Genomic DNA, 15034 nt, shown 5'->3' with positions numbered 1-15034 from the left:
CTGGAAATAGTTATGTTCGCATACTTGGAGACGATTTGCAGCCATTCATGAATTTCATGTTCCCAAACAACGATAGAACTTTTATGGATGACAATGCACAGTTTCAAGGGGTCACAGTTGTTCACGATCGGTTTGCAGATAACTCTAGACAATTCGAGCGAAAGATTTGGCCACTCAGATCGCCCGATATGAATCCCGTCAAACGTTCGTGGGACTTAGGGAAAGCTCAGTTCATGTACAGAATCCTTCACCGGAAACGATTTCGCAGTTATGGACGGCCCTAGAGGCAGCATGTTGTGTGTGTTTCTGCAGGGGACTTCCAGCGAATTGTAGAGGCCATGCCACATCGTGTCGCTGCGCTACAAAGGGCAAAAGGAGATCTGACACGACATTAGGAGGTACCCCATGAATTTTTTCATCTCAGTGTAGTAAAATATTATAACGTTTCTCACTGAATAGAGTTGGGGAAAGGTAACTTCCTTGCGTAAGTGTCTGTGTTGTTAATTGTTAGACTGGTTAGGTCTATCTTTCTTAAAAATTTTCTTGTATTAGTAAAGACTTCTTACGTAGTTAAAGAGATTACGTAAAAGCTTTTGATGAAGTCAATAAACACCTATTGTGGCAGATTACGGAAAAAAGAGGCTTCTCAGACTCATCGCACATAATTAACTCTGTAAAGATGATTGTTACCACCTAAAATGCAGGAAAGGCACTGTGAAGCCGTCAGTTCGTCAGCAGTAGCCGAATTTTCTGGAGCAGTGATTACTACCGTCCATCTGTCAGGAGCGGACATCATCTTCCGGCAGTCAGTCCTGGCAGCAGGGATGGGGACATCCGACCGCCTGAAACCAATACCGATACATCAGGTATTTTTCAGTATGCATTTGATGTCGACTATAATAGGTGCTTTTTATTTTTTACCAATAACCAGATAAAAACCGAAATATCAATTAGCCACAGCAGCAGTGCCAAATTTAAACAAACCTTTGTTAAAAAAACTCTAATTTTGATTAGTAAAATTTCCTTTTTTTTTAAACATTGTGTTATTGTAGAAAAATGGGAAAAGCGATCGGTGCCATTTTAATAACAATGCCGACAGAACCGAGCAACAAACAAATGATATAATGTTTGGTACAGCTGTTTGAGGCAACAATGAACCTGTTACCATGTGGCGTGGCCTATTGGGTGGTACAAATGTACATGCACAGTGCGAGACTTGCACTGTTTCGTCTGTATGGTAGTTTCATACTGTCTTCGTCGGACATTGGTTGAATTACAGAATGGCACCGTCCCTAGTCTGAAAGTATTTTACGAAGTGCGATACCAGTTGCCAATGACGTACAATGCTCTATTCCTTTAAAAGATTGGGAATGGGAGGATCCCCAAAAAACTTGCGATATAGTATAAGGAGAAAATTTATAACTTAACAGTTCTGTTGAGTGGTACTTAAGATAGGTAAATAAATTAGTGAAATCAATGTGAAGTATATATTAGAAAATAAATGAAAAACTTAGTTTAATTTAGAAAAGTACACACTGGCAAACAGCGGGCAGAGTTGCAGTGCCAACTGCCGGCGCTTGCAAGTCAGCACGTCGGGAGAAACCATCGTCCTCCCCACATAAGCGGAAGGTGTCGATTCAGCCGTCAGGGCATCGCCCGACCGGCTCACGTGTTTCTCAATTGTCACATGTGATCAAAGGCCCTCGCCTACATTCCAAGAGCCAATGACCGACTTTAAGAAGATTATTAGAGAAGCTTTTCAACGTGACAGAAAGGCAATGACCGTGCAGTCGTTCACCTCTAGTGAACTGAAGTGAATAAATATGCGAGACGCAGTGGACCCGAGAGGAGGAGTAGTTTTCAGTTCAGTTTCTGAGCTGAAGACCGTCATGCAAGAAGAGACTACATCGTACACAGAAGCACGAAGTCCGCCGTTGTAATGGAATAGCAAGCAGCAGCCTTGCGGCCAGAAGACAGAAGTTAGAAGGTATTTGAAGACTGATTTTTACGTACCCGCGTGACTCGTGAGGACGGGAAGGAGACAGCCGCACATCAGCAGTCACCTGTGAGCTGGGATGAAGATCTGACAGCCGGAGACTGGCAAGCTGGAGTCTGTTGTTCGAGTCCGGGACACTGGCCTTCCCTCGCCGCGCCGCTCCGCTGGCCGACGCACAACACTGACACACGCGGTCGCTTAGAAAAGAGAACCACTGGGACGCCACATCCAAGGTATCACCATCCGATTCACGACTTCGTTCTCAATAATTAAACGGGCCACAGCACGAGGCGCGTCTCCAGCTAACTGGGCGAAACAGCGACACGAGATACACACCGCCAGGTGTAATCAGACGTCGCCGCTCACGCAGCAGATGCTTCACAAACGACACAGCTGCCGCTCTCCCAGCCAGAACATCCAGTAAGGAAACCATTGTACAAATCTTCAATAAAAGTTATCTTATGCAAAAATGCTGTTTCATTCTACCTCATACCCGAGCCAAGGAGGAACCCACCCTGCCCACATGTCGTTAACGGAGAAAAAGTAATTTATTTAGTGTTTTTCACCCCGACATAATGCTTTAGAATCAAATGTCCTTTGCAGTAATGCTCATCCTGACAATTGACTAGCATCAAAAGAGAAAACCCAGTTACATTTAGTGTCAGAAGTGTCACAGTTCATTCACAGCTTACAATATAAACTGTGTCTATGTAATACGCCTTTATCTGCTTGTAGCCCTTGAAAATGGAGAAATTAATACGAGAAATACTGTACTCAACCTCAGTTTTCACCTTTTAACACTGACTGCTCCTAATGCCCGTATGGTGGTATGATCGTTGATTACGCAATGATTTTTGAGCAAACTTTCTATTAGAGTCCACAGGAGAATATACGCAATTTTTTGTAGTACTCAACCACATATCACGTTTCGTGGAAAGAGCGAACGGTTAACGGGCTAAGTTTTTTATTTGCCTATTTAATTTAATGTTTTGATTCTATGTATCCTGAAACTGAGGGAGTCAAAGTTTTTCAATCTTTGTCCAGTTTCTACGTTTATTACAGGAAATAATAGGAATTTGACCGATAATCGGTTATTTGGATGTAACACCGAGGTTAAACTGTGTCGAAAAAGAAACGATATAACCGAAAGCCGGTTGTTTTAGCGCTAACCTCTATCCCTACCTGTCAGTCGTTGAACAGTGTACGAGCGGGCGGCGTGTTGTCGCCTGCGAGGAGCTGGGCCGGCGGCCGGCGACCACGGATTAAAGCGGCCCATTACGGCCCCAGGGGCTCAGCCGCAGCCGCAGCCGCTATGGCCGCCAGGCCACCACACCCGCAATATCCGCCGCTCCGTCAAGCGCCTTCCTGAACTGCCGTCGATACACGAGCGATTCACCGCCCATCCGCAGCTGTTGCGCTTCGTGCATTCACGTGAAGAAGCGGCGCCGCTTTCACCTTTCCGCAGGAACTTGAGCGACGGCGATATAAGGGAGTCTCCATAAGCTACACTTTGATCCCAAAATCTCCCGCATATAATTTCTGAAGTTTCCAAAGCCGACCAATATACCAGAGCTGTTCCGTAAGAGCCAGTACTACGAACGAAGAGGCACGTTCCACGAAAACAAGAGATTTAACAAAAACCGTTTGGAATTACCGCCAACGTCCTTGCCGCAGTGGTAACACCGGTTCCCGTCAGATCACCGAAATTAAGCGCTGTCGGGCTGGGCTAGCACTTGGATGGGTGACCATCCGGTCTGCCGGGCGCTGTTGGCAAGCGGTGTGCACTCAGCCCTTGTGAGGCAAACTGAGGAGCTACGTGATTGAGAAGTAGCGGCTCCGGTCTCGGAAACTGACATACGGCCGGGAGAGCGGTGTGCTGACAACATGCCCCTCCATATGCGCATCCAGTGACGCCTATGGGCTGAGGATGACACGGCGGCCGGTCGGTTCCGTTGGGCATTCATGGCCTGATCGGGAGTTTTACATTTGGAATTACTACAATAAATTGCTTATTGTAAGAATGCTGAGTCTCTCGGCGATAGCAATGAACAAAATGTTCTTGCCGGCCGGAGTGGCCGAGCGGTTCTAGGCGCTACAGTCTGGAACCGCGCGACCGCTACGGGCGCTGGTTCGAATCCTGCCTCGGGCATGGATGTGTGTGATGTCCTTAGGTTAGTTAGGTTTAAGTAGTTCTAAGTCCTAGGCGGCTGATGACCTCAGATGTTAAGTCCCATAGTGCCCAGAGCCTTTTCAAAATGTTCTTGGTCTTACTGCTGCATCAAACGGTTAGAACCAAGTGCACTTGCGTTAAGTGGAATGGCTGTTGATGGGCTCCTGGTATAAGGCCGTCGATAAACTGAAGAGCGAGCGAGTGAGCCCCTACTTTGCCTAACCAGCTACGTCACAAGGCGCTACTACAGGCTGTTAAGTATCTGTACAATGTTATGCATATTGGGTGATTACTCTGTTGTCAGCTGTCAAAAAGGTTAAATGTGTTTTGGTAGCATCAACGTTTATTTGTGTTGTGTAAAATAGATTACAGAATCTGTATTAAATTCTGTTGTAAGAAAGGAATAAAGTGTAACAGATTTTTAGAAATGTTAAATATTGCTTTTGGTGAGTCTGTTGTGAGTAAACCAAGGGCATACAAGATAAACATTTCAAAGGGGGCGTTAAGGGACAGCGGTTCCACAAGCATGGATGAGATTAAAAATGCTCAGTTAAGAGACCTATAAACTATCCCAAGGAAACAGTTCCTAAAGGGTTTCGGGGATTGGAAAAAGCACTAGCGTAATTGTATAGTATGTAATGGGGAATATTTTGAAGAGGATAACATTCCTGCCGGCCCGGATGGCCGAGCGGTTCTAGGCGCTACAGTCTGGAACCGCGCGACCACTACGGTCACAGGTTCGAATCCTGCCTCGGGAATGGATGTGAGTGATGTCCTTAGCTTAGTTAGGTTTAAGAAGTTCCAAGTTCTAGGGGACTAATGACCTCAGAAGTTAAGTCCCATAGTGTTCAGAGCCATTTGAACCATTTGATAACATTGCTGTAGATTAACAAATAAAGCTCTACCCAAAAAATAGAAACTGACATGTGAACGCATCTCGAATGTCAAGCTTTTTATATAGAAGTCCAAAATCGGTGTACATGTTTCGAAGGAAATTTCGGCTGTGTTTACGCAATTAGAATCAAGTGAATAGTAACCGAGATAGAGATTTAGTAATAGAATACATTCAAATGCTGCTGTTCCATAGGCATCAAAGGCAGCTCATGGCAGCGTGGAACCCAGCGCTCGCGGGACCGAAGCCGGCGCATCGAACGCGGAGTCAACCAGAACCCAAACATGGCGACACCGTGAACACCAGTGACCACAGCCGACAGCTAGACTATAGAAGGACGTACCAGCAGCCTATCAGCAGTCATCCCACTTGACAATGACCAAGGAGTATTCGATAGAAATTTTTACCACTTGACGCGGCTCGAAGCCCCAGGACATGTTACTCAAGTTCTATATTGGTCACACATGCACGACTATGACGGCTAAACAGGCTGAGCTGGGATGTAGCTGTAGAGCACACAACTTGGACTCTGTTTTCGCTAAATATGGGCTAAAAGAAGGTGATTGACGCAAAGTCAGCACATAAATGCTATCGAAGGACGACAAAGGAAAAAACTTAACCCACTAGAAGCACTTGAGGTAAATAAGCATCTAGCCCAAAACTCCCACCTAATTTTAAATAATCAGTTACAGCTGAGCATATCTCCAGGCTTAAACTTCACATGACACCCACCAGCCACACCTTCCCAGGCTTTAATATCAACGACCTCCACAAAGTTGTAGCACAATAGAGTTTTCATTGTGTAAATAGTTTGCTGCGTCAATAACTTTTATTTTCCGATTGTGCATTTGGATGGTTCACGTCATCATCTTCACGTGGAAACTTGTGTTATTACTTTCCTGGTATTAGTGTATGGCACAGATGCTTTTCACAGCAGCAGACCAAGCGCAAAGCAGGTTACATCCCTTCTTTTGTTGGTGTTAAGTTAGCTTTTCAGACAAGGCACTGTTAAAGTTGAAAAACATCATTTTGAAATAGTAAAATATACTTAAAAGGGAACCAGAATCGAAAAGATGTTGCATATTGCTACTTGATGCATGTGCCATTCACTATACAGGTACATTATGATTACATTGTCACTTCACTCAACGATGTGATGGATGTTACCAATATGCTATGTTTACACTGAGTACAAAAATAATTGAAAGGTGCTCTTACTGAAGCTTGGTTGTTAAGCTTAATGTACATCACAATTTAGTTACATACACATTGTGATCAAAAGTATCCGGACACTCCCAATAACATACTTTTTTCATATTAGATGCATTGTGTTGCCACCTACTGCCAGGTATACCATATCAGCGATCTCAGTAGTCCTCAAGACATCGTGAGAGAGCAGAATGGGACGCTCCGCAGAACTCACGGACTTCGAACGTGGTCAGGTGATTGGATGTCACTTGTGTCAGACGTCTGTACGCGAGATTTTCACACTCCCAAACTTCCCTAGTTCAACTGTTTCCGATGTGATAGTGAAGTGGAAATGTGGAAGGACATGTACAGCACAAAAGCGTACAGGCCGACCTCGTCTGTTGACTGACAGAGACCGCTTACATTTGAAAAGGGTCATAATGTGTAATAGGCAGATCTCTATCCAGACCATCACACAGGAATTCCAAACTCCATCAGGATCCACTGCAAGTACTATGATAGTTAAGCGGGAGGTGAGAAAACTTGGATTTCATGGTCGAGTGGCTGCTCATCAGCCACACATCACGCCGATAAATGCCAAACAACGCCTTGCTTGGTGTAAGGAGCGTAAACGGTAACCGATTGAACAGTGGAAAAACGTTGTGTGAAGTGACGAATCACGGTACACAATATGTCGATCCGATGGCAGGGTGTGGGTATGGCGAATGCCCGGTGAATTTCATCTGCCAGCCTGTGTAGTGCCAACAGTAAAATTTGGTGGCGTGGTGCTGTGGTGTGATCGTGATTTTCATTGAGGGGGCTTTCAACCCTTGTTGTTTTGCTTGGCACTATCGCAGCACAGGCCTACATTGATGTTTTAAGCATATTCTTGCTTCCCACTGTTGAAGAGTAATTCGAGGATGGCGATTGCATCTTTCAACACGATCGGGCACCTGTTTATAATGCACGGCCTGTGGCGGAGTGGCTACACGACAACAATACAATAATACCCATGTAATGGACTGGCCTGCACAGAGTCCTGACCTGAATGATATAGAACACCTTTGGGATGTTTTGGAACGTCGACTTCGTGCCAGGCCTCACCGACCGACATCGACACGTCTCCAGAATGCACCACTCCGTGTAGAATTGGCTCCCATTCCCTAAGAAACCTCCCCGCACCTGATTGAAGGCATGCCTGCGAGAGTGGCTCTAAGCACTATGGGACTTAACATCTGAGGTCATCAGTCCCCTAGACTTAGAACTACTTAAACCTAACTAACCTAAGGACATCACACACGTCCATGCCAGCGGCAGGATTCGAACCTGCGACCGTAGCAGCAGCGCCGTTCCGGACTGAAGCGCCTAGAAGCGCTCGGTCACAGCGACCGGCAGCAAGAGTGGAAGCTGTCATCAAGGCTAAGGGTGGGCCAAGACCATACTGAATTCCGGCATTACCGATTGAGGTCGCCACGAACTTGTGAGTCATTTTGAGCCAGATGTCCGGATACTTTTGATCACATAATGTGTATAATTTATCTTGTGTTATTAACATATGGACGGACTGCTTCAGAATATGAACATGAGCATAAGCAGAGGAGTGAGTCACCCGTGGGAAGCGCAAAAATTTTGTGAGATGTTCTGAATTTAAATGCATCGCTAATTATAAATATATTATGAATTTAAAGAACATAAAAAGCTAAAACTAAAAATCTGATAGTGCAAGTGTCAGAGTTAGGTTGTTTACATTGATGCATTAACAAAATTTTACTTATATATTTCTTAAGCTCTTTCATTGTTACAAGGATGGATTGAAGCAGATCATACATATACACTGCGGGTGAATTAAAAAGATTAACACACTTCTTACAAATATACCCCATGGGGAACTTACTGGCATATGTAGAAGAGTTCAAATAAGCTGCTGCCCAATGAAATTTATTGTAAATAAAACAAAGGCCTCTAGTAATTTGTTAATGATATTGAAAAAAATTGTGTTTTTCACATAGTGACATCTTTTGTCCTTTGTTCATTGTTTGTAGTATTTAAAGGATCCTTTGCATACTAGAAAATGAATGTTCTGTTTCTGATATATGAAAGGCTAATGCAGATTTGTGTAGTGTGTTGTATCAGGAAACATTTATGTAATTTTTGTATCTGGTGCGGAAGTTAGTGTTTTTAACCTATGCGCTGAGCGGGGCATTTAGTGCATATGATTTTTGTGTATCAGAGAACTAAAATTTATTGTGGCTGCTGAACTAGTCTGAGGCATATTTTATTGTTCGTTTGGAATTCAATTCCTATTCTAGGTTTTTTGAGGATATTGGTGATTCTTTGGGAGTTGTTACCGAGGAATGAGATATATGTTGTTTGTGTATTTTCCTTGCTATTGGTGGTTACTTTGCTGATTTTATTTCTTACTTTTACAGCTGAACTGTCTATTATTATTGGTTTACACTCATCATTAACAGCAGCTAATTTTTGATATTTCCATGCCATTTTGGAGGTTCTCCTCACTCAGAGGGACTTTTAGATCTCTGTGAATCATTGAGTGGAATGATGCTGGTTGTGTACTTTGGGGTGCCTGGAGAAAGCATTTATATTTATGTTAGTACTGGTTGGCCTCCTGTATATTTGGAAGACGTATTTTTGATCTTGTCTGCAGAGGATTAGATCAAGGAAGTTAATGCTATTATTTATCTCTTGTTCACAGTTCAATTTAAACTTCCTGTGTATTTTGTTGAATGCTTGGAAGATTACGTGGGCATCATCTTTGTTTCCCCCTTCAATGGATATAAATAGTCACCTCCCGAAAAAATGAACTTTCTGAACGATTATTATCTTTTTTTTTGTGAAAAGTTTGAGCTGTACGTGATAGAGGAATATTTCAGCTATAGTTCCGGACTCTGGCTCCCATAGCTAGACCATTTGTTTGTTTGTAACTTTTCTATTGAAATAGAGGTAATTATATTTCAGTACAAGTTCCAAGACATCATTGACTTCTGTTATTTCAGCAGGAGAATGCTCCTTGCGTCTTATTAAGTTCTATTTAATAATAGCTGTAGAATTATGAATGGGGATATTTAAACAGATTACCTACTTACATCTAGAGGGATCATTTGGTTTTTGTAGTATCGTGTGTCTTTCAGATCGTTCACAGAGAAACACTATTTTTTATTGAGTAATTACTTTCAAACACAAGGTAATCGTGCAGGGTTTTTTCCTCTTTGTTTCAGCTTTTGTAGAATTTTATACCCAGGATGATTTATTGAGTTTATGTGGGCGCAGTCTTTTTTCTGAGCTTTTGATTGAGGTCTTAGGTGTGTTCCTATTAAATTCATGCATATACAGTAGTGTTTTCCTTTTTCAGTAAGAAGGAAGTAAGTATCATGAAGAGGTGGAGTCTTTGTCTATCTGAATCACATAATTTCTTCAAAAAAGTCAAGGTTTTTCCGGATGTATGCATTTTCACATATAATTACTATTGAGTTTCCTTTGTTTGCTATAGTACAAATTTCTTTACGGTCTTTTAGCTACGCATTTAATATGTGAAGTACTTTGTCCTCAGTAGCGGTAATATTTCTGTTCGGCTTTTGGTTTCTCTCTCAAGCAGACATTTACATTTTTTTTCGGATGCAGCTATTTTATCTAACTTACCAGCATCATTTTTATTAGCTATTATCTCTTAAATATTGCTATTGTGTTTTCTCAATGTAACATTTCAGACCTTTAATTTTAAGTTCTTCTTCAGCGAATTCACTTCTGGTGGTGTTTACAACTTTACTGTTAATTTTACGCTGGTTCCCTTAGCCATTATTTCTATGGCTTGATGACAACTGCACTTTTTGTGGAACTTCCAGCATGCCAGAATAATCGTAGGTCAGCAGCTTCTGTAAATGAATATAACGATAAACCGGTCAAAGTTCCAAATTGCATCAGGATCCACTGCACGTAGTGTGACGGTTAGGCGGGAGGTGAGAAAACTTCGATTTCTGGTCGAGCGGCTGCTCATAAGCCACACATCACGCCGGTAAATGCCAAACGACGCCTTGCTTGGTGTAAGGAGAGTAAACACTAGACGATTGAACAGTGGAAAAACGTTGAGTGGGGTGACTAATCGCGGTACATAATGTGGCGATCCGATGGCAGGGTGTGGGTATGGCGAATGCCCGGTGAACGTCATCTGCCAGCGTGTGTAGTGCCAACAGTGAAATTCGGAGGCGGTGATGTTATGGTGTGGTCCTGTTTTTCTTGAAGGGGTTTGTAGCCCTTATTGTTTTGCGTGGCACTAACACAACACCTTCTTGCTTCCCACCGTTGAAGAGCAATTCGAGGATGGCGATTGCAACTTAAGTTTGCACCTGTTCATAATGCACTGCCTGTGGCGGAGTGGTTACACGACAGTAACATCGCTGTAATGGATCCTGATGCAGTTTGGAGCTTTGGCTGGTTTTCCGTTGCACTGCACTTTTTGAGTTTGGTTAGCTTTTCTTGTGTCTCTTTAGGGCATTGAGGTACTCTCTGCGAGCACTGTTATTGATATTGTGACGCATATAGTTGGTGGTAAAACTTGGTATTTTATTTACTAGTACTAGACGACTATGGTATAGTTGTCTATTGATAAAGTCCTTCTTCCCCTGGAATATATTTCTGTATCTAGCCACATTTTCTCGACTTTTGTTTGAATTGTGTTAATAGATCGCAGGTTTTTCTGGATTTTCAATTTAATGTACACTGTGAAAATACCATCTCCCTTGTGTCTTTTGTTAAAATGAGTACTAGCTATGGTTTCCAAATGTTTAACCTACGTTGTGTAGTAATTCCTATTGCCTCCCCTCGCACACATTCCATCCTTATTTTAATAACACAATATCTAAAAGGCCCGAATGGCGCTACAGTTGAAACTCATGATAGTGAGATCACGTTGATGTCTGGCCCACCAAATTCACTTGATCTCAACCGTTACGGATCACGTCTGGGAAGCAATTAGGGGGCCAGCTATGCGCGCTGAAACGCCTGGCCGGTAATTTACGGATATTCTGTAACCTGTGCGTTGACATGTGGTGCGACATACCTCCAAAAACCTAACAATGGCTTTTCGAATCCATGTCACGGACAATCGCTTCTGTACTGCAAAGGAGGAGCAATATGCTATAATCTGGTTGTTGTTGTGTTTTGGTTCATTGTGTATCTTCATGTTTCGCCATGAACCAGTACCATATTTATTTTATCAACGTCCTAAAGAATGGCGGCAACTTAAGTTAGCAACGATGTCTACCTTTGTCTCTTGCCGCTGAAACCGCTGTGGACCTGAACATTACTGTGGACCATCTGCATTACATCATGCCTGATCTCTCCCCCCAAATGGATAAATGTCCCTTTTACAAGGCCTCAGAGCACAGAGACAAAGGTCATGTGTGTGCGTGCGAGTTGTGAATGTGCGTGTGTTGATGTGCCTGTGTCTTCTGCTTTCGAAGAAGGCCTTTTCGCCGAAAGTTCGAATGTGTAGCAGTCTTCTTGTTGCGCTAGTCTGCAACTCAAAGTCTCCTCTGTATGGTGAGTAGCATTCTATCATTTTCAAAATGCTGCTGTTACTCCACCCTGGATTTTCCGTTGTTTGTCTTAAAAAATAGATTTTTTTATAGTACCGCCCTCGTAAGCAGTTGATTCGTTTATGACGTTTAGTCTTCGTGGAACTACACTTTGAGGCACGATTTACTAGCATTATGCAGTAGATTATCCACTGCCTTACTTGCTATTGGTATTTTCCTCAAATGGATTTAGCACACTGTAGATGTTCTTCAAATAGTCGTGCAACAGTCCTTGTTGGTGAATTAGATTTACAGTTTCAAATAGCACCGATTCAAAATTTTAAGTGCGACACACTTACCCTCGCCTCAGCTCTTTTCATACACATGTACGTAGATCTAATCATCCTAACCTAAAACAAAAGCAGAGCCAAACCAGTACAAGAGTTCCACTGAATTTGAACGTCACGATCTTCCCATAAGTATCTTACGCCAACATCATTCGCTACTACCAGTCCTGGACATTTCTATCGTAGAGGCGTATCCGTACTGTGAACAGCTCTCGCCCCCGATCTTAAAAAACATCGCCAGTCAGAGTGATATCATAGATTTTTTGTTCCCTCCTCTGTCAATGTATTCGTAGCACCGACAGAAGGTTGCGATATTACCGGGTAAACTATAGTATTATATATAGCATTATAGTACTAACCTGTAGTGTTAGAAAGTAAACCTGCAGATTGTAAATTATAATAGTTAAAAATAGGACCTACTAATGTATTTAGGTAGTAGGTTAATTTGTATTATAATAATGATTGAATAAAGATTTAAAAAAAAAACTATAGTGCCTCCACCATTTTTCACAGTAGTAGTAAGACAGAAATAAACACGTACCATGTGGTTTGCAAATGTAGCACCGTCTGCCACGGAGAAAAGCACCTGTATTACATGATTTAACTGTGCAACAACACTCTCGCTTTGCTACTTGGACCACTGAAGTCGGTTTTTTGCATTCATCAAATTTGCAGGTCATAGCATAAATGTTTTGTTTATGTGTTTTCTGCAGCTCTGTTTCTCATTCAGACTGAATTCTCTAGACGCACGTTAAGTCCAGAAACACCGGCGCTGGCGTTCAGTGAACCGCACATCCCCTCAGCGCTTTCTGTTCTGATGCTGTGGCCACGCGAGCGTTCGTTTATTTTCTCCACGCGCGTTTATGTCGGAATTCTCTCCGACAGTGCAGACAGTTGTTTGTTCAGCTAGACTGGCCACATGCAGACTTTTCGCAGGGTGGCGGGTTCCACGCAGGATAGTATTCGATCGACTGCACATAGTTTCAGATGCCGACTTGCAACACGTGCAGGAAAATACTGCGCAGGCGCTATCGTTAGCATTGTCTTGTCTTTCAGTGTGAGGCGGAGCGCGTACACACCGAGCTGATGGTCTTGTAAATACCCATATACTATTACCGTTTCAACACTAGGAGTCAGGAATGAAGCCTATAGTAAAATGTTTGAAGCACAGAAGAAACACGTAGCTGTGCATATAAGCTACAATCTAGGAAAGGAAGCAGAAAAATACGTACCCATTTGCAAGTCATTGTTTTCACATTCTCTTGTCACTTCGTGCATTACCTTTTTTCCTTTTACTCTCTATCTGTAGTGCTGTGTGTGATTACGTAAGTTATCTTTTTGAAAAATAATAATAATAAAATATGACAAATGGACATATTCTATAGTGCTTATTTACATCCCTGTCACTGATGTTATATTTGTATTTTAACAGTTCATGCTTTGGGAGTGATGGTGAGTGTTGTCTCTTGCCTAGAAATAGCCAGCCTGGATGTAATCTGTTTAGCTGTCATTGTGGCTATCTCCTGAGACAACTATTAATTGTTGTAATTATATAGACTCCGTTCATTCTCCTTTTTTTCACAAAATCCAATACAACAGAGCGAACAAGATTGACACACATGAGAGGTGTGTGAGGAAAGCAGAGAGACAACACTGCGAGCGATCTGGCAACGCTGTGTTGTTCTGCTTGTGTATACCAGATGCTAGGTCAAAGTTTGAACTGCGTACATCCACCACGTGACTGGCGAGAGAGCCATTAGTGAAGTTGTGTTTTTGTCGTGTGTTACGAAAATGGAACAGCAGAATTTAGAGAAACGCTATACAATCAAGTTTTTTTTTTTTTTGTTAAGCTTGGGAAATCCGCGAATGTGACGTTCGAAATATTGAAACAGGCCTATGGGGAACATTCCTTATCGAGATCACAAGTTTTTCGCTGCCACAAATCAGTTTTGGAATGCCGAGATCAAGTTGAACCTCGCTGAGGGAGACCTTCATCTTCAACAAACCGACGAAAATGTCGAATGTATGCGTGCTCTTGTGAGATCAGACCAACGTTTAACAATAAGGATGATGGGTTACCTGTTAAACACTTTCACCGTACATCAAGTTTTGACTGGAAATTTGCATAAGTGAAAGGTTGCGAGGTGTCGGGATGGAGAAGAGTTTGTACCTCTTTAATTATGACGAATTTTACATGAGAACGAGACATGCACTCCACCCCCTCCTTATCTACCACTTAATTAATTATGCACACAACGGTAACGAAAGGAAATGATGGTGGACCCTGCTAGTTGGTAAAATGAGTGCACACTCACAATAATTTTATATAAATCGTAATCTACTTAGAGAAAAAAAAGTGAACTTTATCATAACAAATAAGAGGAAATGTGATTCTGCATATATCTACGAAATGATACGTGGATCAAATATTACAATGAGATTTATTGTCCGCAGCTCGTGGTCGTGCGGTTGCGTTCTCGCTTCCCGCGCCCGGGGTCCCGGGTTCGATTCCCGGCGGGGTTAGGGATTTTCTCTGCCTCGTGATGACTGGGTGTTGTGTGATGTCCTCATGTTAGTTAGGTTTAAGTAGTTCTAAGTTCTTGGGGACTGATGACCATAGATGTTGAGTCCCATAGTGCTCAGAGCCATTTGAACCATTTTTTGGAGATTTATTATACATCAGAAGATAAAGGCACATGATCATCGACATAAATAGCAGGTCAAAGAACAGTCTATACTGAATTATTATGAGAATAAGAATTGGCTCGAGAACAAGGGGCTCATACTCTCTGTGATGCAATAGATCACGATAATGACTGGAGGTCCTAATGAATCAACTGTTACACTCCTGACATAATGCATTATCGCAATTAGTAGTGAGAGCTCAAATGGGATCACATGGAGAAAGAA

General features: G+C 42.5%; 1 pseudogene; it reads left to right on the top strand.

The window, feature by feature from the left end:
* Positions 1–3651: 3651 nt before the first annotated feature.
* On the top strand, positions 3652–3769 carry LOC126485632 (5S ribosomal RNA; annotated as a pseudogene).
* The last annotated feature ends 11265 nt before the right edge of the window (positions 3770–15034 follow it).

The sequence above is a fragment of the Schistocerca serialis genome, chromosome 6 (assembly GCF_023864345.2).
Source record: "Schistocerca serialis cubense isolate TAMUIC-IGC-003099 chromosome 6, iqSchSeri2.2, whole genome shotgun sequence".
Taxonomy (NCBI): domain Eukaryota; kingdom Metazoa; phylum Arthropoda; class Insecta; order Orthoptera; family Acrididae; genus Schistocerca; species Schistocerca serialis.
The sequence above is the reverse complement of the archived record's forward strand: the minus strand, read 5'-3'. Positions and strand labels throughout refer to the sequence as shown.